The 20238-nt window shown below is 48.0% G+C and overlaps 1 long non-coding RNA gene across 1 annotated transcript in view; it reads left to right on the forward strand.

Moving 5' to 3' along the window:
* LOC121041227 (uncharacterized) overlaps positions 1-1285 on the forward strand; it is a 2523-nt gene extending 1238 nt beyond the window's left edge. The window contains exon 2 of the long non-coding RNA XR_005795626.1: positions 886-1285. This is a non-coding gene — a long non-coding RNA (uncharacterized LOC121041227). The remainder of the gene's footprint in view (positions 1-885) is intronic.
* Positions 1286-20238: the final 18953 nt, after the last annotated feature.

The raw sequence follows: 20238 nt of genomic DNA on the forward strand, positions 1-20238 counted from the left end.
GAGCCCCGCGTCAGGCTCTGGGCTGATGGCTGGAGCCTGTTTCCGATTCTGTGTTTCCCTCTCTCTCTGCCCCTCCCCCGTTCATGCTCTGTCTCTCTCTGTCCCAAAAAAAATAAATAAACGTTGAAAAAAATATATATATATACTGACATCTATATGTCAATTATACCTGAATTAAAAAAAAAAAAAAAAAAGGATGATCACTCAGCACCTACTCTGTGCCCTGCATTGTACTAGGTAATACAGGGTATATAGAGACAGAACTTCATCCCAGTCCTGGGAAGCTGTTTGCTTTGTGTCCTGCACAAGGGCTGGCCTTCAGCAATGTCCTGGGCTCCGGAAGAAGAGCTGCAGAGCATTATGGGAAGATCCTGGGCTTTGGGGTCAGAAGGCGGCTTGAGTTCATGTTCCAGGAGTGGTACTTGACTCCTTTGCCTCCTGGTATCACCATCTATAAAATGGAATGAAAATAATAGTTTCCACTTTATAGAGTTACGAATATTGAGTGAGATGATGTATATGTGGGAGTGAGTGTGTGTGTGTGTGTATATGTGTGTGTGTGTAAGTGTTTAACACCTGGCTTTGGACAGGAGCACTGCTTCTGTGATTAGCACTGGGCCTCCAGCACCTTCCATTTAAGGACACAGGGCTCCCAGCACAGAGATCACTGAGTGAAAGGCAATGGCCAGTGAAAGGGCAGTGAGCTAGCCATGCAGAGGCCTAGGTTCTAACCCTGGCCACACTTTACTTTGTGATTTTGAATAGTTCCCTTCCCTCTCTTGGCCTCAGGTTTCTCATCTGTACAGATAAAATGAGTTCCAAAGACTTGCAAGCTCTTCTACTTGTTTCAACCTGATGACCAATTTTTTTTTTTTAACTTTACAGGGTTAGCAGGAATGGACAGTGACTTCTCTTTGCACATTGACACAGACGAGAAAGAGACCTTGCCAACCTCTCAGAAGTAAAACAAGAGACCAAGCTTTGCCTCTCTGTTGCCGGCCTCTTCCTTGGATCCTGGTAGCCAGGACTTGGGAAATGAAAACACCATATTAAGTGTCTGGGACCATATAAATCCCAGAACAGGACACTCTTGTGGGCAAGACTATATTTGGAGTCAGGCGATGGATCTTTTGTTAAACCATTATGATTTTGCCTGTCATTCTACCATTTACAAAAGCCAGGTGTCACATTCACCATTTTATTTGCTAAAAAAACCACAGTGGCAATGTGGCCTTCAGGTTGTGAATTAATTCTGGAAATCATGATGGATGGGCCACTGCTGTTCTATTGGTGTTTTTAAGAGTGATGATGGCAAATAACTTATTGTATACTTTATAGTTTATCAAGAACATTTTCAGGGGTGCCTGGGTGTCTCAGTTGGTTAAGCGTCTGAATTCAGCTCAGGTCATGATCTCATGGTCCATAAATTTGAGCCCTGCATCGGACCCTGTGCTGACAGCTCAAAGCCTGGAGCCTGCTTCGGATTCTGTGTCTCCCTCTCTCTCTCTCTGCTCCCCCCCCACTCACTCTCTCTCTCTCAAAAATAAATAAACATTTAAAAAAATTTTCATTATTCAAATCCCTTGGGTAACTCTATTACTATTTCCACATCAGTAATAATAATGACTAATATTTACTGAGTGATTCACACGTGCCAGTCATTGTTCTATGTGCTTTACACATTGTGACTTGTTTAATTGTCATACAACACTATGTGCTACCAGCTAATACTGTCCCCATTTTACAAGTCAGGAATCTGAGGCCCAGAAAGATTCAGCGATTTGCCCAAGGTCACACAGTTGGTAAGTGCTAACTAAACCCAGAGACCTATTGCCTTTCACAACCCCCACTTTTTCTTCCTCTGTGAAGTCCTGGTTTCTGAGCTATACTGCATCTCTCGGCATTTTTCAGGCACCAACCATGTACCGGGCATGGAGATGGAAGATGTGAGGAGAATAAGGCAGGATGGTCTCTCAGTCTTGGAGGAGGCCATAGCTGGCCGAGGATACATACACCAGCCAGTTAGTTAAAAATAGAGAGAGAGAGGGAGAGAGGGAAGTGTGCACACGTATGCAGATGCTGTGGCATCAAAGTGGGGGCTGCTGAAATGCCCCATGGGAGTTCAGGGAAGTTTCCCAAAGGCAGCAACACATAAGCAGAGCCCTCTGGTAAAAATGATCATGAAAGGCCTTCCAGGCCAGGGAACAGCAGATGCAAAGACATAATCATGGGTAAGAACATGTGTCCTTTGAGAAACTTAAAAAAGTTCATTCATGCTTTGAACATTGTTCCCAACACTGTAGGGAGCTGCTTCTAAGGGTGGAAGCTGGATCTCTTTGCCACCTCATGGTTCTCCCGCTCTCTAGCTCTGTCTCTCTCTTTCCGGCCCCTTATTGTCTAAGTCTATCCCAAGCAGCACAAGGTGTCTTGGCATCATATTAAAAACCCCAGAGCAGAGGGCACCTGGGTGGCTCAGTCGGTTAAGCATCCGACTCGACTTCAGCTCAGGTCATGATCTCAGAGTTCGTGGGGTTCTGTCTCCCTCTCTCTCTGCCCCTCCCCTGTTGCTCTCTTGCTCTCAAAATAAATAAAAATAAACTTAAAAAAAAAACAACTGAGCATGAAAGGGAAATCATGATGTGGTAAGCATACATCAGAAGAAAGTGTGCAGCATGTCATGTAACTCCCCAAAGATCTGGCTTCCCTTCAGGCTGGCCCAGACCCCAGTTCCACCGGCCTCTGCCAGCTGCTGCTGTGGTGATGAGCAGGCAGGTTGAAGGGGTACAGGTTGGCACACCCCATCTGCTGGCACAGGAAGATGAGATTAATGAGGAAAGGACTGGCTAGGCCGTGGGAGACAGAGCCTGGTCTGCAGAATTGGCAGAGGGTGAGCCAAGCTGGGCAGGTGGCACCCGTTCAGGCTTGGTAAGGAAGGAAGCAGAGAATGGAGGAAAGAAGAGAGGGGAAGAGGGAAGAAAGGGGAAGAAAGAGATGGAAACCAGTAGGGAATGAGAGACAAGAAGGACAAGCAAAAAATTAAGAGATGGCAAAGCATTGTGGTTATAAGCACAGACTCTGGGCTTCCCAGCCCCATAGCGGTGTGATCCCAGGCAGGTGACTTAAATTCTCTGAGCTTTAGTTTCTTCATCAGTAAACTAGGATAATAATACCTCCCTCCTAGGCCGGAGGATTAAATAAGATACTATTTGGAAAGTGCTCAGTAAGTGCTGGGCACATAGGAAGGACTCTGTCAATGTTAAAGATAAAGGAGGAGAGGTGTGGTTCCAATGCCTTGGCAATTATGTAAAGCTGGGTCAGTGCCATAGGAAGTGTGCGGATCCAATCTGGTGTCATGGAAACATCCATGAGAGTCACGGCCCTGCCAGGTGGGAACTCAGAAGAGAATCAAGTAGCTACATTCACTGATCCAGGGAGGCTGGAGGTGGGCAGTGGCAGCCTCACAGACCGCAAAGTGGGACGCACATGGACGTCTTGGCTGGGGGGCTCGTGAGCTGCACAGCCACCCATCTACAGGTTGTAGGCTGGCATCTCCTTTGATAAAGCAGAGCCACCACCAGCCATAGGGGCCTTTGGTGGATGGGAAAGAGCCCCCCCCCCCCCAACAGATGAGTCCTGTGCCAGGACTCAAGCCCTGCACTTGGTGAGTGGGGCAGGGACTGGATTTCTGCTCCCTCTCAACCCCCCTCAACTGTGCTATCCACAGCCTGTACAGGAGTCCCAGGGCCGGGGACAAGAGTGAAGTCTCAGATTTTTCAAGAGAAAAATCAGGCTGCTTATCTGCAGCTTCAAATCTCATTCTTCTGACCTAAATCTCCGGATATATGTGTGCTTGGCTAGTTGAGAGGTTATCCCAATTCCAACCCAGATTTGAAAGAATCCATGTATATGTGGTATGTTCAGTATTTAGGGCATTTAAGAGAATCTGGCATGTGAAGCGTCTAACACATTAGGCTCGTGACTCCAGTTTAAAATGTGTAACTAGCAGTTGACTTACACTTGCGATTTTAAGTTTGCTCAACCAACTCTGTATTAAGCACCTGCCTACATGGGAGCCTAAGATAAACCAAACAGGCAACAATTCTTGCCGTTAGGGAGTTGACATTCTAGTGGAGAGACTTAGACACTACATGATGGATATACTAAAAAATTACATTATATAGTATGTTAGAAAGTGAGTGCTATAGAGAAAAGAAAACATAGGAGGGGGAGTGCTGGCTTGTAGTATTTAGTAGGGTGAACAGAGCAGGTCTCACGAAGAAGGCACCATTTGAACAAAGACCTGAGGGCTGTGAGGAATGAGCCATGTGGATCTCTTGGGGAAGAACATTCCATGCAGAGGGAACAGCCAGTGCAAAGTCCTCAAGGCAGGGGTATGCCTGGCGGATTGAGGAAAAAGTAATGAGGCCAACACCCATGTCATAGCAGCACTATTCACAAGAGCCCAAAGGTAGGAACAACCCAAGTGTCCATCAACAGATGAATGGATAGACAAAATGTATGTTCTGCCCATACAGTGGAATATTATGTAGCCATAAAAAGGAATGAAATTTTGGTATATGCTACAACATGGATGGACCTTTTCCTTTATGCTTAGTGAAATAAGGCAGATGCAGAAGGACAAATACTATATTGTTCCATTTACACGAGATCCCTAGAATAAGCAAGTTCATAGAGACAAAAAGTTGAACAGAGGTTACCAGGGACTGGGGGGAGGGGAAGAAGGGGAGTTGCTGTTTCTCTGGTACAGAGTTTTTACTGCGGATGATGAAAGGCTTTGGGCAGAGAGAATGGTGCTAGCTACACTGCACCATGAATGTATTTAATGCCACTGCATTGTACGTTTATGAATGGTTAAAATGATAAATATGTATATTTTACCACAATAATAAAAAAAAAAGTAATGAGGCCAATGTGGCTGGAACAGAGGGGGTGAGGGAGAGAGAGGAATTGGTCTGAGAACTCAAGGGGAGAGGGCAGGTCATGGCTATCATAGGGACCTTAGGCCTTTACTCTGAGTGAGGTGGGTGCCAGGGAAAGGTTTGGAGTAGGAGAGGGACAGGATCTGACCTCTGGCTTCTGTACTGAGAAGAGATTCAGACGGTAAAAATGTCTAGTGTGCTTGGCACATACTGAACCTTCAATGAGTCGACAAGTATGGGCTGGAAGGATTCCTGCTGTGTCTCTGAAAGGAAGCACAAATTCTAACAGCTGTCGCCCCTGGGATGGGGAGCTGGAGGTGGAGGGCTCTGCAGTAGGGTGAGCCGAGGGTTGTGATGAGCCGAGTCAGCCACCAGGGGGCACCACAGGAGCACGTGAGAGCACTGCAGACTCCCCAGGTTTTCAAAGTCAACTTAGTTCTGCTAGTTCCTGCTGGATGTTTTCTGAGTCTCCCTCCTGCTGTCCCGCACAGGAGGGTGAGGACCTCAGCCCTGTGGGGTGGGAGTGTCAGTTCCCCCACCAAGCTCCTGCACTGCTGAATTTGAGGCCCCTTCCTCTTGCAGGGGCTCGACAGAGCAGCTGGTGATAGTGTGGAACTCAGATGGCACCACACACAGCCATATTCTGGACTGGCCTTCGGCCTTCAATAGAGCTCATGGGTTCTTTTCTCTCCTGGACCCCAGCCCAAACCAGCTCCTTCCACAGCCCTTTAATTACAGTAAGCGGCGCCTCTGTTCAGCCACGTGCTCCCCACAAAGACCTTGATTGAGGTCATCTTTGACCCCTCTCTCTCACACTTCGGTTCTAATTCATCAGCAGATCCTTTTGGCTTTTACTTTGAAATGGATCTACAATAGGCCCATTTTCAGCCGTCTTGCCACTACCCAGGCATCTCTCACCTGGGTGACTCGCCTCCTCCCTGAAGCCCCTGCCTCTGCTCTTACCCCATCCATCCCTGCAGCCTCTGCTCCCCAGGCAGACAGGGGGCTCCTACTGGACCAAAGTCAGATTATGTCCTTCCTCTGCTTAGCACCCTCCGATGGCTCCCGCCGAAGTCCTCACAATGGTCCACAGGGCTCTGCATGACCTGACCCCAGTGCCCCTCAGACTCATCTGTTGCCACCCTCCCTCACCCCGGGTATGCAGGCAAGGTGGCCTCCTTGGCTGCTGTTCCCAGACAGAGGATGTTCCACCTCTGGGCATCTGCACTTGCTGGTCCTGTGCCCAGAACACTCTTCTCCCAGGTTCCTAACTGCCTTTCTCCTTCACATCTGTGCACATGTCACCTCTTCCCTGACTGCACTATCAAAATAACACACCCCAGGCCAAAGCTGGGACCAGGAGAGGCAAGTGAAGTATCCAGGTTGCAGGATTTAAGGGGCACTCACTCCCAGGCCCGTGCAAGCACTGGCCACCTTTTTTGCACTCTGGGAGCCTCACTCGCCTCCCCCTGTTCCTGGCTGTTCACCAGCATCATTGCCCCTTTACTCTCTGTGCCCCTACCCTGTGTTTGTTTTCTCTCTCTCTTAGGAACATGTGCCGGAGTTGACTGACTGCCTTCCTGCTCCTGGGATGCCAGCTGGGAGGAGGGTAGGAATTTTGTCTCATTTACTACTGGTATCCCCAGCCTCAAACTGTGCTGGCCCATAACAGGCCCACGGTAAATGTGTGTTGAAGGACTCAGTGAACCAATGTGTATCTTGAGCAGGTTGGTGAATCTCTCTCAGCCACCATTTCCATGTCTGTAAAGTGGAGATGACAGGAGCCCACACTTCTCCAAGCTGTGGTGAGGACAGAGACTGTGCATCTGACACAAGTCCTGTGGTTTCTGATGTACAACAGGCAGTCAATAAAGGCCAGCTGTTGTCGTTATTCTCATGAAACCATGGATCCTCTCCTAGGGAAGGTAATACTAGTTGCTGGAACAAACCACCCCCAGAATGTGGTGCCATAATAACACATAATGGCCAAGGCGGGTTTTCCTGGTCAGTAGGGCCAGTGGGGGAAGAAGGACGTAGAGGAGAACTCTCTCCAGGCAGTCATCCATTCCCTTGGAGACTGTAGACAATAAAGCCATGCTGGCTTCAGTGTCTGGCTTCCAAGGTCACCTTGGAGTTCATGTCCAGCCAGGAGATGACAGAACAGAGAATGGAGAAAGTACACCCACTTCTAAACCACCTGAGCCAGAAGCAGCTCACATGACTCTCTCGTACCTTCACTGGCAAGAACCAGTCACATGGTCCCTCCCAGCTGCAAGGAGGGCCGGAGACTGTCAGCCCAGCTGGGCGGCTACTTCCCAGCAGCTACACGCCACAGTAGAGAAGTGCACGTCTCTAGTGGACAGCTGGCTGTTTCTGCCTCAGAGAGTTTCCCAAAGTCTCTACTCCCTGAAAGTCTTAGGCTGAACCTCTGCCAGCCTGTCAAGTCACCAACTTTGCCAGGTTGGTGAGACACCACCCCAGGTATCAACCGTGTGTACCTCAGCCCAGGGGATTGGAAAAGATAGCGGCGGAAATCTCTCAGCCTCAGCATCTCTCTCTGTCTCTGAATCAGGAGGACACAACTTGTCCCAACCGTCTTTAAGTCTGAGCTTCTCGCCAGTTCTCTGATCTGCCCCGCAGATCAGACAGCCCTGGTTGTTAATGGTTAATCACATGGTTAATCACAGTGAACTTGTGAGGAGCAGAAGACCCCAAAAGTGTTGGAAAAAAAAGAGAGAGAGAAGAATCTAGGAGAGGCCAGGGCTTCCCCTAAGTGTTTAAGGCTCCTTTCCACCTGACTCTACATAGCCAAATCTCCCCCGCTCCTCACCTTTGTCCCCTCTCTACATCATCATCATTATCACTGTTGAGCAGACATCTCTGGCTCTTTCCTTGGCTGGCATACACCCTCTTCCTACTAGTAACATCTCCATTCCTTGGCAGAATCGCCCTCCCCTGCCTCAGTCTCTGGTTCAGGTAATTTCCTTGATCTCACGCTACAGAATTTGGTGCTGAGTCCAGGATTTTCATGCGAGATTTAAAAGCCAGCTGGGCCCCACCCCTGAGCAACCCGTCACACTCCCACTGGCCTCTCACCTCCTTAGAGTCTTCCTTCTCTAAAGGTGCTGTGTCCAGTCCTGGAAAGCCCCTCAAAATCAGTGGTGCAAAGCATCTCTGGACAGGCACTGGGCCACACGGACTGAATGCTGGGAGGCTGGTTTGGGGAGGGAGCTCCCCTCGTTACAGAAGCTCTGCCAGTTAGCTATTGCTGTGTAACAAACACTCCTAAACTCAGTGGCTTCAAACAAACCACTAAACTCAGTGACATGAGCATTTATTTTTGCTCCGCAGTCCACATGCCAGCTGGGCAATTCTTCTGGTCTTGGTTGGGCCCTCTCTTACATTCAAAATCAGCCAGGGACCAGGTGGGCAGCCCTGCTGATCTTAGCAGGACTCTCTCACATGTTTGGGGATTGAATGGTTTAGCACAACTTTGACTGGGATCGATGAATTCTGCTCCACGTGGTCTGCCAGCTTCTAGCAGACCAGTCTAGGCTTGTTCACAAAAAGACAGCCATTAGAAGCATGCAAGGTCTCTTGAGGCCTAAGTTCAGAACCATAACACGGTCACTTCCGCTGCCTTTTAAGCCTTCTATTGGCCAAAGCAGGTCACAAGAGCAGCCTAGATCCAAGGATGAAGAAATGGACCCATCTCTTTCTGGGAGGAAGCACCAAGAGGTAGGTGTCAGTTTGTAGGCCGCCATAACAACGTACCGCAGACTGGATGACTGAAACAACAGAAATTTGTTTCCTCACAGTTCTGGAGGCTGGGATTCAAGATCCAGGTGCTGGCAGGATTGGTTTCTTCTGAGACCCCTCTCCTTGGCTTGTAGGTGGCCACATTTTCTCTGTGTCTTCACATGGTCTTCCCTCTGTGCATATTTGTGTCCTAATTTCCTTTTCTTATAAAGACACTATATTGGATTAGATTCACTCTGATGACCTCATTTTAACTTAATCACCTCTTTAAAAACCCTATCTCCAAATACAGTCACATTCTGAGGTCCTGGGACTTAGAACTACAGCATAGGAATTTTGAGGCTCCATAACGCAGTGCATTATGGATATCTTTGTACTCAGTCTAGCACAGACCCCTAGCTTTATCCTGAGTATGATGATGACCCTGCGAGGTGGATGTTAGTCACCATTTTGCTCCCCAGGAAGCAGAGGGTCCCAGATGGTAAGTGGCTCATAGAGCCAGCACAGAAGGCTGGGTCCTCCCAGCTAAAAAGCTCACTCAGATCGTCTTTTCCCCACTCCGAGTATGTACCTGGGCAGGGCCCAAGCTGGGCACAGGTCATCTGGAAAACCAGCGGTTCCTCTTGAATAAGCTGACATGAGAAACAAGGCAGACCAACCGTTTGGTGCCTCCAGGGGCCCCCTCCTCCCTGGGCTATGTCTCCCGACAGAGCTAACACAGAGAACACCCAGGTCTCCCTTCCCTCGCCCTGAAAGCACACTGGCTATTTCATGAAACTGAGAACCTTGAATTCAGGACCTCAGGCACACTTCCCAGCCTCCTGCAGGGTGCCACTCCTGGCCTGTTCCAGGCACAGTCTTAAAGCGGTGAGTAGTATCTATCCCACACTCGTATCAGACTGCTTTTTACTTATGGCGTAAATTGTGCTGTTTTCTTGCCTCCTCATCTTTGCACATACCGTTCCCTCTGCCTGAAGTACCCTTCCCTCTTCTCCTACCCCTTCTAAGCCTGGCTAGCTCCTTTTTTTTTTTTTTTAAATATTTATTTGGGGGAGAGTGCAAGTAGGGGAGGGGCAGAGAGAGGGGGACAGAGGATCCGAAGCGGACTCTGTACTGACAGGCTGACATCAGCGAGCCTGATGCGGGACTCGAACTCATGAACCGCAAGATCATGACCTGAGCCGAAGACAGAAGCTCAGCCAGCTGAGCCACCCAGGTGCCCCTAAGCCTGGCTAACTCTTAGTCGGCCTTTAGAACCCATTTCAAGGGGCTGTCCTCCCCTACCCCTCCCAGACAGAGGTGCGCTTTATCTCTTGTGAGTCCCCAGTTACGTATGTTTCTCAGGTCTGTCACTCCACTAGACTGTGAGCTTCTCAAAGGAAGGAGAGCTGTCTTGATCACACAGCAGCCACACCATACTAGTGAGAACGTGACCAAGTTATTTAACCTCTCTGTGCATCAGTTCCTTCACAGTAATTGTGTGAGACCCAGTGAGTTACTAGATGCAAAGTGCATAGATAGAACAGTATCTGGCACAAAGTCAGTGTTCAATAACTGTGAGCTATTATTTGTGTTATTGTCCCCCAGCACCCTGAATAGGACCCAGCCCAGGAATTATTTGCTGAATTAATAAATTATGAATGACCTTCAATTTCGTGAGAAGACCAGTGCAGAGGGATGGGAGAGAAGTAAGAATATCACCAAGCGCCTTAAGCATTTTAATTAGAGCCTCCTCCACGCCCCCATGCTGTCTGGCCGCTGCCTTCCGCTCCTATTTTTGTTTAGCCTGGGTGGCACTTTGAGGATCAGAATTTGGGGCATCGCCTTCTGCTGCGTCCTGAGCCCATGTGCCAGAACGCGTGGCCTCCCACGTGCTCCCAGCCTCCTGCTTTAAATAGTCTCCTCTTGCTAACTGTTAATCTAAAGCCTGGAGCGGAGTTTATGTAAGCTGACCAGCCTCTCCCCCCAGTTTGGCTGAGACCCTGAGGCCCATAAATCCCACCAGAATGGGAGCATTTGGCTCCTCCCGCCGGCAGGGGCCCTGCGATATTGTTCCCTGGAGAGACTCTGGGGAGCTTTGGGAATCACTCACCTGTCCCTGGTGGTGCTTAAAGAATTCTGACGCTTGTCTAGCATCCTCCCGTTGATCTGGAACGCAGCCTGAGCACCGGGATTTTTAACACTCTCCACGTGATTCTGATGTTCAGCAAGATTGAGAACCATAGTGTGAGAGCCTCTTCCTTCCTCTACCAACCTCTGGGTGCGCTCTTTCCAGGCATTAGGCAGGGGTCTCACTTTCCTGGCTCCCCACACCCCACCCCCACCCCTGCCCCTTTTATAAATGACAGCTGCATTTCCAGGCTTCTGAGTAGTCCATGTGCCTCTGGTGCACTATCTACAAAATGCCTATTATTTACTTTGAATTCTACTCACTTTTAAATTTTAACGCCATTCTTAGGCTGTCTGGGTGGCTCAGTCGGTTAAGCATCTGACTTCAGCTCCTGTCATGATCACACGTTCGAACCCTGCACCAGGCTCTGTGCTGACAGCTCAGAGCCTGGAGCCTGCTTCGGTTTAGGTGTCTCCCTTGTTCTCTGCTCCTCTCCCACTTTTACTCTGTCTCTCTCTCTCTCTCAAAAAATAAAACATAAAAAAATTTTTTTTAATAATTTTTTTAATTTTAATAAATTCTGGGGCACATGAGTGGCTCAGTCAGTTAAGCTTCCAGCTTCAGCTCAGGTCATGATTTCACCATTCATTAGTTCAAGGCCCACCTTCAGCTCTGTGCTGATGGCTTCAGACTCTGTGTCTCCCTCTCTCTCTGTCTCTCCCCTGCTCATGCTGTGTCTCCCTCTCTCAAATATAAATAAACATTTAAAAAAAATTTAATTTTAACCCCATTCTAAGAAGATGTGACATGATGGGTTGGATGTACTAGTCTGTTTTCTTTAATATACATTTAAATAAGAGCTAAACTATTAATACTTAAACCCATATGCCACACAAAATCATTTTGTGCAGAGGGAGGGATACACTCACCACACCTTAGAGGGAGCAGAGAGGGGCCACCCAAGGATATGTGGGATCAGGGAACAGAGGCTGCCTTCCAGGGTTGCACATCAAGGAAGGCCAGGGGATAACTCCCAAGTCAAGGATAGCACAAGTATGCTGAGAATACTTAGAAGATCTCTAGGGGAATCTATAAGAAACTAGTAAAAGTAGCTATCTCTGTATCTTCTAGACCTCTTTTTTTTTTTTACTTTTAAAAATAAATCCTTTTTTTGCTTGTTTGTTTATTTATTTATTTAGAGAGAGAGAGAGAGAACAGGGGAGGGGCAGAGAGAGAGACACACACACAGAATCCGAAACAGGCTCCAGGCCCCGAGCCATCAGCACAGAGACTGACACAGGGCTGAAACTCACAGACCATGAGATCATGACCTGAAGTCAGACGCTCAACCAACTGAGCCACCCAGGCACCTCTAAATCTTTTTTTTTTTTTTTTAATTTTTTTTTTCAACGTTTATTTATTTTTGGGACAGAGAGAGACAGAGCATGAATGGGGGAGGGGCAGAGAGAGAGGGAGACACAGAATCTGAAACAGGCTCCAGGCTCTGAGCCATCAGCCCAGACCCCAACGCGGGGCTCGAACTCACGGACTGCGAGATCGTGACCTGGCTGAAGTCGGACGCTTAACCGACTGCGCCACCCAGGCACCCCGACTTTTTTTTTTTTTTAAGAGAAAGAAAGGGTTAACAGAAGGAAGTGTCTCAGATAGAAATGCCAGTGCCAGACTCCAACTTTGGCTGAGAATGTCCAGTGCTGTCCAGGCAGGAGCAGCATAGAGTTGGGTTGGGGGCACCTGGCGTTCCAGTCACCGGAGACCCACTACCCTTGTGTAGGACACTTGGGTTTCCTCAGGCTTCATCCAGGGCAGGCCCAAAAAACAACTTTTTCTCTGAGTTCTGGCTCAGCAGGTGCTCTCTGAAGACACGTAGGCTCTCCATCCTATTCTTAGGTGCTGGGCCCTACACGAGAGCTAGGCTGAGTGTACCCAGGGCAAGTAGGAGGCCAAGAAGGCACCAGTTTCAGTGAGCTGGAGGAAGCATCCTGAGGGGTCTCCTGCAGCAAGCTCACAGGGCCTGGGGGCCCAGAGGACAGGGCGAGGAGCCACAAGTGCATTATGGGGCAGTCACATATTACCAGGTCTGTTAAGAGAGCAAACTCTTTCTTCCCAGCAAAGTTGTGCTGGTTAGGAAAGTTGTTCTTGAGGAAGTGAGGTTCCCATCACTAGAGGTATGCAAGCATGGACTAAAGAAACATGTGTGAGGGAGGCTGGGGAGTATTTTCCTATATTTCCTGACTTTTAAATCTCTTTGAATGTTGAACTTCTGAGATTCCAACTCCCTGACATGAGGCCTGCCTCCTCTTTTGTTGGCAGGCAAAATGTGAGAGAAGGGAAGAGGTACTCTCCTGCCTCCATGACAATCTCCTTGCCTCCCAGAGAAGAATCTAGGTGGGTCAGGAGCACTGTGATAGGATGACTGGGGAGATCCTCATGGACTTCCAGTATCAAAGGTCATCGTTTGGCCTTGAGATACGAACTTCAGCCTTGGAAAAGTACCTTCAGGAACATAGGAGGTGATGGGATCCCTGGCAAGTGCCTCTCAGAGCAATGTGGGACCTCAGGCAGTACAGTGGCCTGCGACTCAGGCCTCCTGCCCAGTTTGGGCCTCCAAGATATAAAAACTGCGACGAATTTAGTTCAAGTCAAAATAATTTTAAAATGTTCTAGTTTTTTGATCAGTATAAATTAAAATAATCAGCAAGGTCATGTAGTGAAAAGTGAATCTCCCTTTCATACTTCTATCTGGAACACCACCACCAATCCTTGGTGTCCTCCAGAACTAGTCTATAAACACACAGACAAATGCATACATCTCTCATGAAATGTGTTTTGAGCACGTACTAAGTGTAGGGAGGGGGGCTGTGGGATGAGGGAGCACAGACCAGAGAGTTAGGCCTGGGACCACGAGTCAGCTGGTAACAAGAGCAAATGTTTACTTCCTGTGATCTTTCTGGTTTTTTCTCTCATGTAATTCCCACCATGTATTAGTTGGGGTTCTTTGAGAAACAGGTACCCATATGACATTAGGCATGAAAGAGATTCTGGGGGGGAAATACCTGTGAAGGAAAATGGGGGAGGAGCTAGAATAAGGTCACGAGATTTAGTAGACAAAAATATAGAACATCTAGTTAAATGTGAATGTCAGATAAACAATGAATACTTTTTTAGTATAAGTATTTCATATGCAATTTTTCTGATGCATACTTAAAAGAGTATTCACTGGGGGTGCCTGGGTGGCTCAGTCGGTTGAGCGTCTGACTTCGGCTCAGGTCATGATCTCACAGTTTGTGAGTTCGAGCCCCGCATCAGGCTCTGTGCTGACCGCTTGCTCAGAGCCTGGAGCCTGCTTCAGATTCTGTGTCTCCTTCTCTCTCTGCCCTTCCCCCGCTCACGCTTTGTCTCACTCTGTTTCTCAAAAATAAATCAATGAAAAAAATTTAAAAAAAAATAAAAATAAAAATAAAAATAAATAATAAAAGACTATTCACTGTTTGCCAGAAGGTGTAAATGTAACTGGGCATCCAGTATTTCCTCTGGAGGCAATCAAGTCGCCAGACCATGATGCAGGTCTATAGTGTGTTAGGCTGATCATGGCCCCCAAAATGCCCACATCCTTATCCCCAGGACCTGTGAATGTTACCTTACATGGCAAAGGGAACTTTGCGGATGTGATTCTGTTAAGGATCTTGAGATGGGAAGATTACCCTGGATAGCTGGGTGGACCCTAAGTGTAATCAAAGGGCCCTCAAATGAAAGGGAGGCAAGAAAGTCAAAGGAGGAAGTGAAACACGTGACAAGGCTCACAAGGAGGCCTGTCATATAGGAAAGGGCCTGCCCATGGGATCTGGTCTCTGTGCCAAGGTTCTGTTTCCTTTAGAGCATAGCACTGAGCCGGTCAGTGACACTCTCCATCCTTGGAAACCTCGGAGGCACATTTTTATGGCTGCCATATGCCATAACTTTATTGTTCTCATTCTACTACAAAGAAAACAGTGTACAGAGAGGTTAAGAAACTTGCCAAGTTCTCAAAGCTTTTCAGTGTTGTTGGTGTGGTTTGAACCTAAGTAGTCTAACTCGGGAGTACACACAACTGAACCATGATTCTAGAATGCTTCCTTCACATGTCTCTGAGTAAAAACTGCCTTTGGATGCAAGTAGAAGGTATTTTGAAAATAGGTCAATTTCAAAAATATTACAGGCTGATAGTGATGAGGGAGCATGAGGCAGGCTGAGCATGAGCTAGCACCACCGCCCCCTCCCACCCTAGGTGGGATCTGTGTGATATTCCCTGGAAACTCCCAGCTACCCAAGAACAAAGGAAAGGGGTGTAAGTGCTTGCCGTGGTGATGTGGGAAATTAAGTCAAATGAGAAATTAAATTCCTTTACTGCCTATAGTCCATTGACAAGTCCTTGAGACCAGCAGGGTGTCCTCCCTCTAGGAGCTCAGTTGCCTCAAGGATGACACGTTGTTGAGGCAAAAGAGAAACTTAGCTTAACATGATCCCAACCTCGAGGACCCTGTAAGTCTACTTCTTGTATTTCAACTGCCCCAACATACATGCTGACAATCACACTCCAAGCTTAAGGTCCCTGATGTGTATCTGAAGGGTCTCATGACTGAGGTTTTATTAAACGGTAATAAATGGTGTTTTCCTAGAAACAGCTAGCCCCTCAAGGTCCTGGAAACCTTGCTTCTAAAATTCCTCAGAGGGGCGACTGGGTGGCTCAGTCGGTTGAGCATCTGACTTCGGCTCAGGTCATGATCTCACGGTCTGTGAGTGAGTTCGAGCCTCATGTGGGGCTCTGTGCTGTCAGCTCGGAGCCTGGAGCCTGCTTTGGATTCTGTCTCCTCTCTCTGCCCCTCCCCCACTTGTGCTCTGTCTCTCTCTGTCTCTCAAAAATAAATAAATGTAAAAAAAAATTTTTAATTCCTTAGACACTTACTCTATCCCTGACCTCCTCCCAACCTGAGGGTATATAATGAGTTAGCCATCAGGACCCCGGTGCAGCTCTTCCTGGCCATGGGTCCTGTCCCCATGCTTTAATAAAATCACCTTTTTGCACCAAAGACACCTTCAAGAATTCTTTCTTGGTGCGGACCACCGCACCTTCTCCCCAAAACATCATCAATAGAATCTAGTGGTGGAAATGGCATAAGGAAATAAGTACCCTTAACGTTCATGCAGTAAGAGAGAAGTATAAATTGAGCACAGCTTTTTGTGGAGTGATGGGCAGTATTTACAAAGGTTTTCACTGCCACACCCTCTGTCCTAGCAACTTGACTTTAGTCTGTTACAGAACCAGGCTGGAACACTGGCGGAAAAACCAAGCGGCACTGGGAGATCTTGGTGGATCAGAGATTTATTTAACACCGGCGGGCTCAGAGGAGACCATTTCTCCAAAGATCTGAGCCCCGAATGAAGGGGGGAAGGGTAATTTATAGTTGTCAGCTTCCATATGGCGGGTTGTCACGCATGTGGCAAACGGGGAAAGAAGAACCCGAAGAGGGGTCTCCAAGCTAGAGACCAGAGCTTGTTTTAGTCCCCTTGGCCATCTTACGGTGTAAAACTTTATTCATTTCTCCAGTCTTCCATCCCACAGGCACTCTCATGTCTGTACAAAGACAGGAATAAGACTCTTCATGATGACATTGATTACAGTTGGGAAGCACTGAAAATAACCTAAATGCCCATTGGTAGAGGAATGTGAAAATAAATCATGGTGCATCTAAACATCAACCATTGCAGGGGCACCTGGGTGGCTCAGTCAGTTAAGCAGCCGACTTCTGCTCAGGTCATGATCTCGTGGCCCGTGAGTTCGAGCCCCGCGTCGGGCTCTGTGCTGACACCTCAGAGCCTGGAGCCTGTTTCCGATTCTGTGTCTCCCTCTCTCTGACCCTCCCCTGTTCATGCTCTGTCTCTCCCTGTCTCAAGAATAAATTAAAAAAACGTTAAAAAATAAAAAATAAATAAATAAACATCAACCATTGCTGTGAGTGAAAAAGAGCAAGATCTCTCTTTAAGATATTTATTTATTTTTGAGAGAACACGTGTGCGGGGGGGGGGGGGGGCGGAGGGGTGAGCAGCGGAGAGAGTCAGCCCAGAGCCCTATGACCTGAACCGAAGTCGGATGCTTAACTGAGCCACCTAGCTGCCCCAAGAACAAGAAATATCTAATGACCACCAGGAGAGTATCCTGTCATGTTGCAGTATTAAAAGTGTCTTGGGGGTTGCCTGGGTGGCTCAGTCGGTTAAGCATCTGATTCTAGATTTCAGCTCAGGTCATGATCTCACAGTTCGTGTGTTCAAGCCCCAGGTCAGAGGTCATGATCTCGAGATTTGTGAGTTCGAGCCCTGGGTCAGGCTCTGTGCTGACAGCACAAAGCCTGCTTGGGATTCTCTGTCTCCCTCTCTGTCTGCCACTGCACTGCTCACACTCTCTCTCTCTCCCTGCCTCTCAAAAATAAATAAACAATTTTTAAAAACCTTAGGTTTAAAATAAAAAGAGTCTTGGGACAAGGAGTAGAGGGATAAGACGTTTATGTAAAACGGTAAGAAACAAGGTATGAGAGTTGTATGCTCATGTGAATGTGTGCAAATGCAGAGAGAAAGATCTAGAAGATTACAGTCCTGGTACCCGATGCCTGGTGTATCCCAGAAAGAGCAAAGAGGCACGTGTGAGGTGAGGGAGGGAGAAAGGAGGGGCTTCAGTCTGAGGGCTCCCAGCAGGCAGTGGGCATCCCTGCAGGGGTTCAGATGTCACAAGCCCTGGTGGTGGTCACATCAGTGGGGCTGAGCCTGCCTACCAGCCTCACACCCAGAGCTTCTGGTTCCTCCCTGTGCTAATCATGCCTTTTCTCTTCTGTAATTCTCATACTCTGTGGCTTAGTTGACAGCAAATTGGCCAATTCCTAGAGGCAGTAAAGGACTGGCTTGGGGGCACCTTTCATATGCAGACTAACCAATCCAGAGCCCAGCTCCCACCATCTCCTTTGTCTGTAGGCTCTTATACCCTGGGCCACTAGCCCTCTGCCCTAATCAACCCAGGCCTGGGTACCAGACAACTCAAGACAGCCCCTACATCCAGAGTTTGCTGGAATTATTCAAACCAGCCAGTCCCAAACCCACTCACCCTGCCTTCCCCTCTCCTTCCTGCAGAAAGTTTCCTGCCCACATTTTCCTCCTGCTCCTTCTCCCTCCTGACAGACTCTGGTGCCTTCCACACAGTCCTATGTGGCTTGGCGAGCCACTTCCTCTTGGGAGCTGTGAGTGACAAACTAGCTTCTCAAGGGTGACCCCCCTCCACCTGTTAGCCTCACCATACCTGAATCATAACACAACCTATATTTGAAAGCACTCCCCCACTTCCAGACATGAAACACCACCCCTTGAGGTCTGGGATGAGGGACACTGGATGTCTAGATTCCTCCTCCCGGGCATGCAGTCCATCCTGGAAGGTTCTGTGTGGAACGGACACACCCCACGAGCAGCCCTTATCACACCTTCTCATTACCTCCTGTACTGCCTTCCTCATCCTCACTGGCAACGCCCTGGGCCAACCACCTCCAAACTGTGAGCTGTGGTCCCTCCGAGGGGTGCTGAGAGGTGCAGAGTTATAAAAGGAGACTCTGATTTTTTCTCTACAGATCTGTATATTACATGATTTTTTAAAATGTATTTATTTTATTTATTTATTTTTTAATTTTTTTTTCAACGTTTATTTATTTTTGGGACAGAGAGAGACAGAGCATGAACGGGGAAGGGGCAGAGAGAGAGGGAGACACAGAATCGGAAACAGGCTCCAGGCTCTGAGCCATCAGCCCAGAGCCCGACGCGGGGCTCGAACTCACGGACCGCGAGATCGTGACCTGGCTGAAGTCGGACGCTTAACCGACTGCGCCACCCAGGCGCCCCAAAATGTATTTATTTTTTAATTTACATCTTAGTTAGTTAGCATATAGTGCAACAATGATTTCAGGAGTAGATTCCTTAATGCCTCTTACCCATTTAGCCCATCCCCCCTCCCACAACCCCTCCAGCAACTCTGTTTGTTCTCCATATTTATGAGTCTCTTATGTTTTGTCCCCATCCCTGTTTTTGTATTATTTTTGCTTCCCTTTCCTTATGTTCATCTGCTTTGTATCTTAAAGTCGTCATATGAGTAAAGCATTATAATATTTGTCTTTCTCTGACTAATTTTGCTGAGCATAATACCCTCTAGTTCCATCCACGTAGTTGCAGATGGCAAGATTTCATTCTTTTTGATTGCTGAGTAATACTGCATTGTATATATATATACCACATCTTCTTTATCCCTTCTTTCATCGATGGACATTTCGGCTCTTTCCATACTTTGGCTATCGTTGATCGTGCTGCTATAAACACGGGGGTGCATGTGCCCCTTCGAAACAGCACACCTATATCCCTTGGATAAATACCTAGTAGTGCAATTCCTAGGTCCTAGGGTAGTTCTATTTTTAATTTTTTGAGGAACCTCCATACTGTCTTCCAGAGTGGCGGCCCCAGTTTGCATTCCCACCGGCAGTGCAAAAGAGATCCTCTTTCTCCGCACCCTCGCCAACATCTTTGTATATTACATGATTCTTTAAATGATGTGTTCATTTATTACTTTAGTAAATCCACAGTATTAAAAATGATGATAGGCTTAGGGGAGAAAAAGGAGGTACGTTCAGTCAGCAGCTGTGTGTGTTGGCAGCTGGGGGAGGCTGTCTTTTGCTGCCTTGTCATTAGTTTTGAAGCTTCGCAGAGAAGCCTCAGCCTGGTGCTGGTGGTGGGGAAGGGGCCCCCTCCCTCACAGACGTGTTGGCACTCATCTTTGATGCCGGTGCCTCCTGCCACGCTCATCTCCTGCCAGCTTCCTCCTCCCCCTCCCCAGCCGTCTTCAGGAGACTTTCATCAAAGGACAATTATGGGGCTCATTTGTCTCTGCCTGCGCCTTGCCCCCACTCAGTCTGAATCTCATGGCGCTGGATGCTTCTATGACGGCTGCCCGCTCAGAAAAGCAACACTCAAGGGACTATCCAAGAAGTGAGCCCCCAGTCGTACAATTAGTTCAGACACTGGGTTCACACGCTGTTTCTGCTACATAATTGCTGTGTGATCTTAGGCAAACTGCTTACTCTCTTTCAGCCTCAGTTTCCTCATGTTTAAAACAGGAATATGGGGCGCCTGGGTGGCGCAGTCGGTTAAGCGTCCGACTTCAGCCAGGTCACGATCTCGCGGTCCGTGAGTTCGAGCCCCGCGTCAGGCTCTGGGCTAATGGCTCAGAGCCTGGAGCCTGTTTCCGATTCTGTGTCTCCCTCTCTCTCTGCCCCTCCCCTGTTCATGCTCTCTCTGTCCCAAAAATAAAAATAAAACGTTGAAAAAAAAATTAAAACAGGAATAAAATAA

The sequence above is a fragment of the Herpailurus yagouaroundi genome, unplaced genomic scaffold (assembly GCF_014898765.1).
Source record: "Herpailurus yagouaroundi ecotype Mexico unplaced genomic scaffold, PumYag 183, whole genome shotgun sequence".
NCBI lineage: Eukaryota > Metazoa > Chordata > Mammalia > Carnivora > Felidae > Herpailurus > Herpailurus yagouaroundi.